This window comes from Grampus griseus (assembly GCF_964374135.1).
Source record: "Grampus griseus genome assembly, chromosome: 9".
NCBI classification, from domain to species: domain Eukaryota; kingdom Metazoa; phylum Chordata; class Mammalia; order Artiodactyla; family Delphinidae; genus Grampus; species Grampus griseus.
In genome coordinates this window covers 67,260,449-67,274,553 of record NC_139003.1, presented here as the reverse complement: position 1 = coordinate 67,274,553, position 14,105 = coordinate 67,260,449, and the positions used below count along the sequence as shown (strand labels likewise).

Sequence of the window (14,105 nt, the reverse complement as noted above, 5' to 3'; positions counted from 1 at the left end):
TACATTAAATGATGTATTATTGACAGTTTACACAATCCAGATCTGCAAGTATAAAGTGGTGGATCATCATGACCCACCAAGATCAAGAAGTAATGTTATCTTCTTTTTTTTAATTTTTAAAATTTTTGGCTGCCTTGGGTCTTCTTTGCTGCACACGGACTTTCTCTAGTTATGGCGAGCAGGGGCTACTCTTTGTTGCAGTGCATGGGCTTCTCATTGCGGTGGCTTCTCTTTTTGAGGAGCATGGGCTTCAGTAGTTGCGGTACATGGTCTCTAGAGCGCAGGCTCAGTAGTTGTGGTACACGGGCTCTAGAACAAGCTCAGTAGTTGTGGTGCACAGGCTTATTTGCTCTAAAGCATGTGGGATCTTCCCGGACCAGGGGTCGAACCCATGTCCCCTGCATTGTCAGATGGATTCTTAATCACTGCAACACAAGGGAAGTCACAGAATGTTATCTTTTAAGGAGCTGTCTTGTTGATGCTAGGAGAATATTGTTCTTTAGGTTGAGCAGGTATTTCTACTGATGGGGAGGTTTGGTCAATGCATAATGCAGATGCACAATACACAGTCGTGGGGAGAGAGGAGGTTAAAGGGCAGAGAAAAATTTTTTATATTTCAATTTTTTGTGTTTTGCCATAAAATATGAATTTTATTTCATACAATAAAAATATATAAATTGGCTTAAATCCTTGGTGAATTCAGCTGAGAATAGATTACATCATCCAACTATACTTAAAATATTGAGTAGAAAAATATTATAGTTGAAGACATCCCTGATTTCTGAGATGAAAGAAAAATCTTCCTAGAAATAAACCTTCATAATCAGAACTTCAAGTCTTTAATTTGTGGTTTTGAGCTTGTAAGAACAATGGTAGAAGGCTCTAATACTAGTATTTGTCATTTGGTAGTTTATACTTATCCTTTCATAAGCTCCCTTACCCCATTCTGTAGTCCCTCACCTATTTAATTATTCTTTAACTATGAGGGGGAACAGAAATGCCATACCCAAATATACCGCTTCAACATAAGTATGATTTTGAGCTGGTTATTTTTAAGAAACTGCAGATAAAGGAGAAGCTCTGAAAACCAAGTTAAAGTTATCCTTTTGTAAGAGAGATTCACATTTATAAGAGAAATCTTCATTTGTAAAGGCATCTCCCTCTTTGTACCAGGAAGAGAAGGATGACCAGATCTCTAGAAACTCTTGTCACTGGAGAAAGCACCAACTTAAATCTGAATAAGAAATATACCCTGCTTTACTGTGCTTTTCCTGGTAATCTCCCATAACTGGCCTCCCCTACTTCAACATCTTTCTTTTGTCTTTAACTTGAAATGGTATTTAAGGTGGTGGCTTGGGTCATTTTGTAGAGTTGCTCAGTTTTCCTGTGTATCTTTTTGGAAATGTTTTTTAGATGTTAGTAAAGTTCCATCATTTAAGTTAGCAAAACTCTAAAGTTTCAAGTTACCAAAAATATTTGGAAGCTGTTTTTAAGTACACCTACCCTAAAACATAATTATTGCAAAAGGCTTACCTAAAAACTCTTATCCTACTTACATCTATCTAAATCACTTGCTTCCAACAGTTGTGTTTAGATTACTCGTTAAAACTTCACGAGACATTAGACAAAGTCAGCCATCATCTCAAGCTAATTTTCTTGTTGACAAGTTTTGTAAAAGATAAAAGATGAATTTATTTGACTAGTAAACTCAGGCAAAATAAAAGTTGTATGCATTGTATTTAATGCTTATAACTCTGAGACATGCCTATTTTAATTAAGCCAACAAACTTCAACTAGCTTTTATTTATCGAAGATTATCCTACATCATATGAACTTGAAAAACATTTCAGTTAGTTTCTGTATTTCTGAGAATTTTAGAATACCCCAATCCTTATAAATGCTTGCCTTCAACCCAATTAAATAGAGCTCTTTTACAAATTAATGTTGGCAGTACCATCCAGTTGTACAAAAATAACACATATCTACAGTATACATATATAGACACAAATAATCTTATAGACAGACACAGAGACCTTGTATAGTTACTATTATTTGTGGAAAAGATTTTTCACTTGCCCAGTTTCCAAATGTCCTCCTCCTTTTATTTATTTATTTATTTTGATGAGAAACAGCTCCCTAAAATTTGCGTTTCAAGGAATGGTCCTAGAGAACAGGAGGGGGTGGAAAAATCTACATCAGAAAAGCACAGAGAAAGTATCCAGGTTTTTTTTTTTTTTTCCCATGATGGAGTTTTGGGGGCATATTTCCCTATTATCAGAGGTCTAGAGTACTTACCATTGAATTTTTTTTTTTTCTCTCAAGTGCAGAACAATTCTGTTTCTAATCTCCCAATACCTGCAGGCATTTTGGGATGAGTAGGGGAGGTTTGGGTCTTGGTAGTGCTTTGAATTGCCTGTGGAGCCACACCTCTGGCCTTGTGGAGATTTGACAGACTGGATGGTTACTTGCAAATTCTCAAAGAATTGGACTGCAGACTGAGTATCAAGGGCTGACCCACCCAACTAAATTATCTTCAATTTTCTTTATTATATCGTGTTGAAGATTTCCAGCTAAGGTGGAAACCAAAAGATTTATGCCTTTGTAAAGTCTGGATAAAACATTCTAACAAAGGCCTTTGGGTGTTCTTTTTCTGAGTGCATAATTCAATCTTAGACCAATTCACTTCAGGGGGGAAAGCCTCTGGCTTCTATCAAGCCTTGAATATTAATCAGCCTGCAGCGTCTACACCACACTATGTGGTCTCAGGCAGTTTTGTTGATTCCCTTTAACATGTCCAGTTAATAATGCTTAGATTTACATGCCTTCTGTTTTACAATATTAGGTAGAGGATACATTCTCCAGTGAGCTACAGTGTTCATCCCCATAATGCAGTCAGGTAGAAGAGACACAACCACTTCACATAAAGCTTGTTCAAATAGACCATTTTTAATACTGTCCCTGAAAAGTTAATCAGTCGGTCTAAGAAAGAAGTGGAAAGTTTTGTTTGAGCCAAATTGAGGATTGTAACCCTGCAGCAGGATCTCAGAATGCTCCCAGAACTGTTCTACCAGCTAGAAGTCAAAGCAGCTATATAAGTGTTTTGAAACAGAGGGCTACACATTAGACGACATATTATTGACAGTTTACACAATGCAGATCTGCCAGTGCAAAGTGGCGGGTCACCGTGACCCCTTACAAGATCAAGAAGGAATGTTATCTTTTAAGGAGTTGTTTTGTTGGCGCCAGGAGAATGTTGCTCTTTATGGTTGAGCAGGTATTTCTGCTGATGCGGAGGTTTGGTCGATGCGTAATGCAGATACACAATGCACAATAGACAGGAGAGAGGAGGCCAAAGGTCAGAGAATAATTTTTTGTGTTTAATTTTTTCATGTTTTGCCATAAAATATGAATTTTATTCCACACTACAAACTTTGAACTTCATTCCATCAACTCTTACATCCTATCTATAAGAATATAGTTAGGACTACATCAGCATGTTTTGGTTTCACAATACCGAGTAGGAGAAGTGCTCCTGCCCAGACATAATATCCATTCCCATAAAGCATTCAGGTAAAGTTCACACAAATTCTTTACATAAAGCCTGTTTAAACATTACAGTTTTTTAGGATCCTGTCAACCCTTGCATTTCTATAGTCTTTCAATCCATTTGTTACCCACATTCACCAATGGCTTTTGTGCCACAGCGTATGGGTCTCCTGTAGAGTCCTGGAAATTTTTTTTTCTTCACCTCGGGACCATTTTACTCACTCCTGTGTAAAAAGCTTTGGGTACTCAGAAAGGAATTGAGCCAAGGGACCTTGGCCCTTTTGTCAGTGTTAACTTGACTCACCTGCCTAACTACTGACCCAAATGGTTGCTTTCTGCCTTCTAGTTTTTAAATTTCTTCAAGCTGCGGTAAATAGAGTAAACTAGTTTGGGGCCCTTTAACGTTGGGGGAACAGCAGGAGGTCCCTATTGGCCCACTCAACCTTTGATTGTGTTGTATCAAAACCTCTGTTTTAACGCCATCAATGTCCATTTTATTTATCCAATTCTTAATAAGCATCTAAAGATGTCTACACTGCTGGGATGAGTCCTCATATTCTCCCCTTTCTGTTTCCTCTTTGTTTTGCCCCAATCAATATTCAATTTATTCACTCTATTCTTTAATTATCATTTAAAAATTTCCAGTGTTGGGAAGAGTCCCTTTCCTCTCCCCTTGGCCTCTTCTCATTCTCTTGTTAATTAACTTAATGTTTTTATTAGCATCTGTAAGACCCATGAGGGGAAGCTGAGACAACAAGTTTAAAAAGGTTTCCCAAAACTGTTTTTCGGTTTCGCAACAATAAGATTATATCAGATGCTCCTGTGAAAGGGACCCCTTAATTACAGAATTTACTATGTGACCGGAGTAGTGAGATCTCGGCTCTGTATCAACCTAAATGTGCTCTTCTGCTCTGCAGTGCTCAAAGCTAAAGAAAGGGCTCCCAAACAAGTGATAGTGTAACAGGGAAGAGCTAAATCGGACTCCACAATGGATCTGTTTCTTTGACTTTTCGTTGCTTTTGTTATTATAATCTTACATAAAGGCCTGCCTCAGGGAACCCTGCCCACCAGCAAATGGCTGCAAGACAAAAGACACTAACACATTCCCTCACCAAGGCTGGTCATTCCAGATGTTTCGCAAGGCTGATGGCCCTTTTACTTTATTTCCTCACCTCCTCTCCCTCTCCAATTCTATAAAGAAACTGGCATCCAGACCCAGATAATATGGTTTATCGGAGATAACTAGTCTGCAGTCTTCGAGGTCTGCCGGCTTTCCGAATAAAGTCGTGTTCCTTGCCTCAACACCTCGTCTCCAATTCATCGGCCTGCCACGCGGCAAGCAGAGCGAGCTTGGACTCGGTAACAACAGCTGACCCTTGAACAACACAGGTTTGAACTGCATGGGTCCACTTATTACAGATTTTTTTCAATAAATATGTACAGTAGTACTACAGAATCTGTAGTAGATTGAATCCATGAAAGCAGAACCACAAATAGGGATGAGAGTAAATTATACATGGATTTTCAACCGTGTGAGGTGTTGGTGCCCCTAAACCCTGCATTGTTCAAGGATCAACTGCACCCTCATAATCCATTTCAATAAAGGTTCCTCAGGAAGCTGATGATACTGATCTACAAAATGAAATGATTCCTTCACACTACACCCTCTGGTTTCAGTAGTTTTTTGAAGATCTGCAGCTGTCCAGGGAACCTGAATTATTTGCAATGGGAATTCAGGATACATCTGCAGAGGACATTGTGTAGAAATGTCTGAAGCTGGCAGAGCCTGATTACAGAGGCTTGGGAAGTAGGAGTGTTACTGAACTCAGGTTTGGCTCCTTGCAGCTCAAAAGCCAATACTCAAGAGGCAAGTGTTGGCTGGAAAGGAGGGATTGCTTTATCCAAGAGGCCGGCGACCTGGGGAGAAGGTGGACTCATGTCCAAAAACCAACTCTGAGGCTTCTGCTCGACCATGAAGCTTTTTAAAGGGAGAGTCATTTGGGGAGGGGGTCAGAGTCTTCATTATCTTCCACTGTGTGCAGACTTTCTTCTGATTGTTGGTGGTGAGGTAACAGGATGGTGCTCCAGGAATCTTGTGTTCAACCTGAAGTTACCATCCTCCACCTGGGTGGGGGCGTTAGTTCCTTAGTTCCTTAGTTTTAAGAAGAACTTAAAGATACTGGTATGTATCTCCTCCTTGAGGAGAAACCAGAACCCTGCCCCAAGACTGCACTGTTTGTTTCTTGACTGCTCCTCCTTTGTTTCTGCATTCCCTCCCTTTCCTGATTAGCAACTGTTTGAATCTGCCCTTTGGAACCCTGGGAAGTTTAGGGAGGCTAAATGAGGCTTATTTCCTACACACAAGAGACAGGGGACATGGAAAGAATTTGTACTTGGGAGGGTCCCACAGGGTCCTGCTCCTTTCAGGAGGAGTGGTAAGAAACAGTAAAGTGAGCCCTACTGCCTGTCCCAGGTGCTTCTGCTAAATTTTTCTTCTGGCTTTCAGTATTTACATGACTAACCTGTGTACCAAGGTCCTGGAGATCAGGCTGGAGTGCTTTCTATAAATCTCGTAAGAAAAGGGAAGTTAAAACAGGCAGATGGGGTGAGATTTTGAGAAAGGAATTTACGTTGGATGTTGGCCTTACTTCTTGTTCTAAGTCCAATTTTTGTTGTTTCATTCCATTAAGGAACTCCTAAGGCCAGCTGTTAATAATTCTTTGTCCTCTTTCCAATTTGATCTTTCTGTAGGTACCAGTAAAAGAATTGTGCAGGATGAGAGCACTCTAAAAACCTTTTAAAAATAGTCCTATCCAAAAGATCCATTGTCTGACCATTGATGAGTAAGATCTATTAGTATCAATAGTGATTCAAACTAATATGCCTTTTTGTGGCTTGACTAAGGGTGTAAGAGGCAAACCACAAGAAGAGTGCAGCCCTCACAAGATCCAGAAAGTTCACTCGCAAAGTTAGCCTCAGAAAGCGAGGACTTTCCTTGTCACGGGCGGTTAAGAATGGTGTAGTGCAAACAGTATCTGCAGGTTCCCAGGAGAATATGAGATACCTCCAGCAACAGACCCACTAATCTGTGACATTGTACAGGTGCTACCTGAATGGTACTTTTCCAGGACTAACAAAACAACAAAGGTTGAAATGACAAAGGCCCATTATGGACTGGAACCCCCTTATGACAAACTCCCCTGAGAGCTGTCATGGCTGGACAAAGAGAATACTGCTTACTGGTTCCATGGCCTGTTCAGCTATCCACCAAATGCATGCCAGTATGTGCATCCTCCGGTTGTTGGAGACCAGAGAGAATATTCTCACTGGAAACAAAGCCAATCTATCAGGACACAGAACAAGATGAAAGGGAAACCTCATCAGACCTGTGGTTTTCCTCCTTACACCAATGACACACCAAACAATGACCATCTCTGGGCCATCAATAGAAAACAAGAGTACTCATAGGAAATTATTACCAAAGTCGATATACACAAATAATTAGTTTCACAAGTGTTTTCTCCTGCTAATCTAAATTTAGAAAAAGGAAAGGACTCCCACTTTCATCAGACCCTGTAGGCAGAGATTTGTGAAACTGACATCATAAGAATTCTTACCTTTTCTGGCTTTTGTCAGAGGTCCCAGATCGCTCAGCTGCAGTAGTCTTTTAGCAAGCAGTGTCTGGGCAGTAAAGGTCCCTTTGTGGGTTGCCAGCTTAAGGATGAAAACTTTTCCCATCTTCCCTTTTAGATTCTTTGGCTCGTGTAATGATTAACTTGATATAAGACAGATTAATGGGAGAAAAGCAAACAAAATTTTAATAACATGGTCACCTTCTATATATGTGGGAGACACCCAGGAAAGCTGAGTAGATCTCTGAAATGGCTGAAGCCATCACCTTAAATAGCATCTTCAGCTAAAGAGAAAAGATGTTGGGAGTGGGGACTCAGTTATGGGAGGTAAAACACAGTAAACGTGGGTAAGGTTGGTTTGCAGATTTAAGTTGATGCTTTCTCCGTTGGTAACAGTTTCTAGAGATTTGGTCATCCTCCTATTCCTGGTACAGTGAGGGAAAAACCCTTACAAATGGAGGTTTCTCTTATAAATGTAATTTCTTTTTGTTACCAAAAAATAACTTGTACTCAGTTTTCAGAGCTTCACTTGTGTCTATTCTTTCTTAAAAACAGCCAGTTTAAAATAATCACTAGGACAAAGAGGCATATATTTTGTTCCTATTCACTTACCTTCTAAAACTCAACTTTCATTTCCTCTAAATGAAATGTGTGTGACAATGACCTCCAGATGTATATTTCTAACCGAATCCTCTCCTCTCAACTTCAGCTCTAAATATGCAGCTGTCTAGTTGACAACTTCAATGGGATGTCTCCTTGACATTTCACATTTAACAGATATAAAATTGAATTCTTGATTCCCTTCTGTTCCATCAAAATAAAACAAAAATTAAAACACAATTCTGTTACTCCATTAGGTTGTTGCATTTTGAATTTGTGCTATTATCATTCCATAACTTTAGAATTCACAGATACATATCCAACTTGTGAACATAACATTTAACACACAGTGGGCACTCAATAAATATGAATCTAATTAATTAATTAAACTTAAGATAGAGAAAATTGTTCTAGTCTGTATATATAGAAAGGGACATGATAGGATACTCAGAAATAAACAAAAGTAAACTTTTGATACAAAAATAAACTTTTCTGATTTTAAGATTCCCCTCTTCTTAGTCATGGGTATGTTATTGACATAGATATGAAGAATGTGAATAGACCTTTTTTATTTTTCTTTTTAAAAATATCTCCCAGTAATTAAGTGTAGGTAGACCTTTCTGGAATCTGGTTGAATATGTTCACAGAGAGTACAGAGAGCTTAGCATACTTATTGCAAATACATGAGATGTTTCTAAAATGCCTAGTCTGAGGTTATCACCATGAAATTTGGGTCAAAAAGTATTCAGTGGATTCACTGCAGTTTTCCTGGTCTAGCTTGACTTAACAACAGAGCCATACTTTGTTCTAGACTTTTCAAAGTGCTAGTTCTGAGATAAATCTCTTTAATAATTTTAGATTAACTTTGTTAGAGTTTCTTGCCTTAAACCCAATAGAAAAGTCATATCAAGGAAAGAGCACTATCCCCCATAACATTTCACGCACAATCCACTCACATTAAAAGTTCTCCATCTGTCCACCCAATGATCAACTATAAGTTCATTGAGAATGTTTGCTTTTTTCTTGTGCTTGTCTTTGAAATGAAATAATTTGAATTTTTCAACAAGCTTATTTAATATAAGATTTTAGCTAATTGGAAACCATAAATGATAAACACTATTTCCTGATTATATGTGCAGTTAAAAATTTTTTTTTGAAATGCTTTAAAATGCCCAACCCAAGGGAATTTTTCCAAGTGTTATAATATCAGGCATTGCAAAATACCACTGCCAAGTTGTTTTGGTTTTGCTTTGTTTTAGGATTTTAGCACTTACTGGACTAGATTATAGAGACAGTCAACTCTAAGTCGAAATGAAGTGTGGTATAAGCAATTTGGAAAACAATGAAACACTACTGTATCCCGATGTTATATAATACAAGATTGCCATATATACACTAATATATATAAAATGGATAACTAATAAGAACCTGCTGTATATAAAATAAATAAAATTCTAAAATTAAAAAAAAATACAAGATTGCCTGCATATTATTATACTAAAGGGATAGGATTTTCTGGATGGTGTATAAAAAAAGGGCAAATTTAAACTGGGTTTAAAAGGTTTTTTGTTGATCCAGAATCTCTGTTGTTTATATAGAAGGTGACCAGGCATGCCCTAAAGCATAGAGAATCATTAGAGGATGGATGATTGAAGGTACTAGGTAATTTCTATAATGAACTGGCATAGGGCAGTGTGATGAAAGGGTGGAAAAAAAATTTGGTAACTTCTTTCTCTCTTCTTCCTACCTTCTATTTCTTCTCTTTCTTCTTTTTCTACCTTTCTCTCCTCCTCACAAGATCTCCAAACATTACATCAGGTGAGGGAGGAGGGTTTTCTCACTGAATATTTCAACCTGTCCTAATCTCTGTCTTTTCAGAATTTATTACATATATTGATTATACCATTCATTTCACTCTTCATGTAATGACTTAACCTAATGTTTATGTACTTTTTTTTTTTTTAACACTCTTAAGGCATATGATATAGTGGTTAAGAATGTGGTCTTTGAATTATACTGCTTAGGTTTGAATTTTGATTTACAAACTAAGCAGCTTTGGGCAAATTGCTTCATTTCTGTTCCTCAGTTTCCCCATCTGTAAAATGTAGATGATTATAGTATATATGTCATAGGGACATAGGGCTAGTAAGTATAATTTTTACCACTTATTGTTATTGGTCAATAAACCAATTAGTTTATCAACATAGAATACGTATAACTGGAAGTCAATGCCTCTATGTCCATTTATCCCCCTTTTGTATCATATACACTAGGTACTCTGTATGTATTACAAAAATGGAAGATATTGGTCAAAAGAAATCAAATATGGAAAGTGAATGAATCATTTCCATCTGGAAATAGTAGGGAATGGAATAAGGGAAACCAAAAGGAAGAGAAAAGTGGGCAGAGGAGTAGAATAAAGGAAAGAGCAAATATCCTAATGATTAGATGTAATCAGTTCTTTTAATGAATAATTAAATATTTGCTACATTATATTCATTTTTAAACTGCAGTAGAACTATGCCTGTTTTTGTAATAGGCACATATGTCTGACTTTTTGTTTCTGCACATCATTACAGTACCATCATCTATAGTTATTTTCTCTGTGCCTCAAATAGTACCATCCCTAATAACATAGATTTTGAGCATACAGTAGTCCAAATATTGTTTCAACAATATTTACATGCTATTGTCTTTATCATCATTCCCTTCTCCTCGCTTGCAAAGTGGAAACTTCCACTTGACAACTAAAAGTTGGATTTAGAATCCTGACTGATACAATAATTGGACTGGAGACAATTGTTTTCTTTAGTTCTTTTTCTTCACCAGACAGCCATTGCTTCTGCTTCTGTTTCCCTCATGTTGCAGCTATTTTATAATTCCTTTCTTCACATTCTCTACCCACAGCCTTACCCAGAAGTTTTCCAACACTGTGGCAAGAGGGCAGGAGGCAGAATAGAAGGGGGCACCTGCAGGGTTCTAATAGGCTAAGTTTCTCCACACTGCTGGGGAGCATAGGAGGCCACCCCGCCTGTCTCTTTATTGCTCTCCTTTGATGTACGTTGGTTGGCATTCTCATCATAACCTGCTGGTTCAAGGTTCTAGAACTGCATGAGTTAGAGGGGGCAGAATTAATAAAGAATAGAAATTAGACCACCCCTGAATTTAGCCATTTTATTTTTATTTCTGGAAAATAACTTTCAACAGTCCCTTGTAGGAGGATTGTGACAATGGCCCAATTTCCCTTGATATTTTTGAAACAAGTGTGTTTAGTTGTTAAGGGCCGCCCTTCAGTGAGCCTATAGAGGTTTCAGGCTCTTAAGAATTCATGTTCTGATCTTCTGGAACATTGGTATTATCACAGTTTCCTAGCAGAAGTCATGATTTGTATACCCAAGAGAAAATCTGGAGTTTTTCCCAGTTGGTGTCTGGGTTGCTTTCTTTTATATTAGCACATAGTAGAGCAATTCAGAATTAGACTTGGCAGATACATGCGACGCCTACTGATTTTTTTTATTGTTATTGTTACCAGAATTGATTCTTGCTATCAGCATCATGCCATAATCTGTGTGCTTCTGCATGCACATGTACATTTGTATTATTATATTTTACTGGGAATTGATTAAAAATAGACTTTACTTTGTACTGTATCATTATTGTCAATATCTGTGGCAGGGATATGGGAATAGACACTAAGTAGACAATTGGTTTTGACAGTATAATCTAAACATTGTGTCATTTGTGCTTATTATAGATGAAAACATGTATTTCCCTAGTAAAAAGGGAAAAAAAAGTATGTTAATTAACATATCTACTTCTGATTCAAATTCTAAAATCAGTATATTATTGTAGAAGCATAGATATTAGACACCTCAAAAAAGAAAATTTTTTTAAAACTTTGCAAACCAAAATCTAATATTTGCTCAGTTTTTTATTACTAATTTCTCTTTGATCATTTTTGTTGTACTTAATCCCTTAGACTCCTTTATGTTTTTACTTATATTTGGTTGTTTGATTTTTTAAAAATATAGTAATAATATCTGACTAGATTTCATCTTTTTTTAACTAAAGTCAAATATTGTACCTGTGCTTTTTGTAATTAAATTGTTATTCTAATGTAGCTAGACATATATTATGACTGACAAATTGAAACTTGAAACATTTACTAGACTATGAGATGCATTCTTAGCAGGACAAATGACTTAAGGTATCTCAGTGGCATTTAGTCTTACATATGTGTGTGTGGTCGATACAGCTGTAAACCAATATCCTCAGAAGTGAAGGTCTCCATCCCTGAGAGAGATTATAATCAAATTAAAGGAACTTGGAGATGAACTTCATAATACTCTTAGCCCTTAGGTATTTCTTGAAATCTGAAAAATTGGAATTAGGTCTGAACTTTAGCAAGGATTTGAAATGAGAATAAAAAGGCAAATATTGATGCATAATATGAAATGGAGCACATTACAGACAGAAAACTGTGTCAGTAGTCCATGAGCTTTTCTGTATTAAGTGTGTCCCATCAGCAGCATAGAACATAAAGTCATACTTCTCATCAGGAGTTCATCCCTGAATGATATTCGCATAAATATGTCGGGTTACCTAGAGGGCATTTTTGGTTCAGAGGTTTCTTGTTTGTTTGTTTTTTGCAGACATTATTGTTATAAGCAATGTTTGTTCAGAGGTTTCTTTTTTGTTTGTGTGTTTGTCTTTGCTGTTACAATAAAAGCATTCACAGAGAATGTAGGTATCATCCTATAATACCATACATCCATATGTAAAACAGTGTGCTATGTCCTTGGCTTGCACTATTTTATTTAGTCTTTACATTAAACCTAGGAGATATTATTTATACTGTTTTCCAGACTAATAAGATTAAGGCTTAGAGAGGTGGCATGCTTTACCACGTAGTCAGAAATGGAACTTGGGTCTGTCTGATTACATAGCCCATCCTCTTTTTTCACTTGCTATTCTGACTAGTACTCACCATTCCTTCTGCCTTACAACAAATGGACACCAAAAAACAATCATCAATGATAGGTTCAGTAACTTCCAACCATCAACATGGTTAAGAAATCAGAAAAACTTGGGGCAAAATGTCAAGCTGGTGGGGAATGAAAAGGAACATAAAGATAATGCCTAATAAGCATGCAGAGGGATTCTGTTGCTATTCTCTACAGATAGACAGTAAAAGTATATTATAACAGCCTGCAGTATAAGCCTTTTATATTTAAAATCTGCACCTTTCTTCTGCAGTTTAACCCAAGGTTATATTTTATCCATTTTCTGGTGTCCAATAAATCTGGTCCAGGGATTTGTCTCTCACAATATTTTCCCAACTGCTTCCTTTATTTTCATGATTGTACACAGTCTGTGATCTCATGACTCCTTTTTGTTGCTGTTGATAGAAGGAGATGAGGAAGGAGAGGAGGAGTGTTGAGCCTAGCTGGTGGGTAGTTCTGTGGTTTCAAGTCCTTTGACCCCCAAGATTAAAGCCAGGGGATTGGGTGTCCAAGAGCACCACTCCTAGAGATCAGAATTGTGGAAGAAGAGATTAAGACACGCTTCTCTCTGTTAGGATCCTGTCTTAGGCAGTAGGTTTGTTCATGTGCCAGGCACCTGCCTAACGCAAGAGGAAAAATAATCATGAAACGAGTGGCTGGAAGAAGTGAGGCAGACGAGGGGCAACCTATACCTCATCTTTTGGCATGGCAGGGACATGTGAGTTTCCCTTTGGTTAAATGGATTTAGTGAAAGCTGGCCAGGCTTGAATTATCTTGGAAGTGCTGTACCCCCACAGGGAGGCCTCCTGGTAAGGGGACCTTGGAAGAGGAACTTGACTAGCTTAGGGTGGGAGGAGAGGAGGAGCTGGAGGCAGGTTTCCAGTGTCAGAAGAATGTGCAGTGGGAGGCCCTGAATGATGATTTCATACCTGCACAGGAAACTGTGGGCCCTGCATGCCTGCCCTGCAGTGAATGACAACCAGCAGCCCTAGTCAGATACGCAGCAGCAATCAAGATGTAAACAAGAAAGCGACAAAGAAGCAAACAAACAAAAATGGATCCCCTCCTTCCTAATTCCTCCATTTTCTGATTATAGCCCTTTGTATTTATTTGTAGTTCATAATATTTCATGTGTAATTCATAATGTTTTCTTTTAAATAATGTAGAACACCAGGAAAATAGTAAATATGAAGACTAGAGAAATTATAAAATACTGTATGTAATTGAAATGCCAGAATAAAAGAGCAGAAGAAATTGATCATAAACATTAATTAATTATGTATTAGAATATGCCTTTCTGCGCTGACGAAGGACATAAGTCTAC

General features: G+C 37.6%; 1 protein-coding gene across 6 annotated transcripts in view; it reads left to right on the top strand.

Moving 5' to 3' along the window:
* DGKB (diacylglycerol kinase beta) overlaps positions 1-14,105 on the top strand; it is a gene marked incomplete at both ends in the record, with an annotated part of 639,446 nt that overhangs the window by 19,277 nt on the left and 606,064 nt on the right. The window lies entirely within an intron of this gene.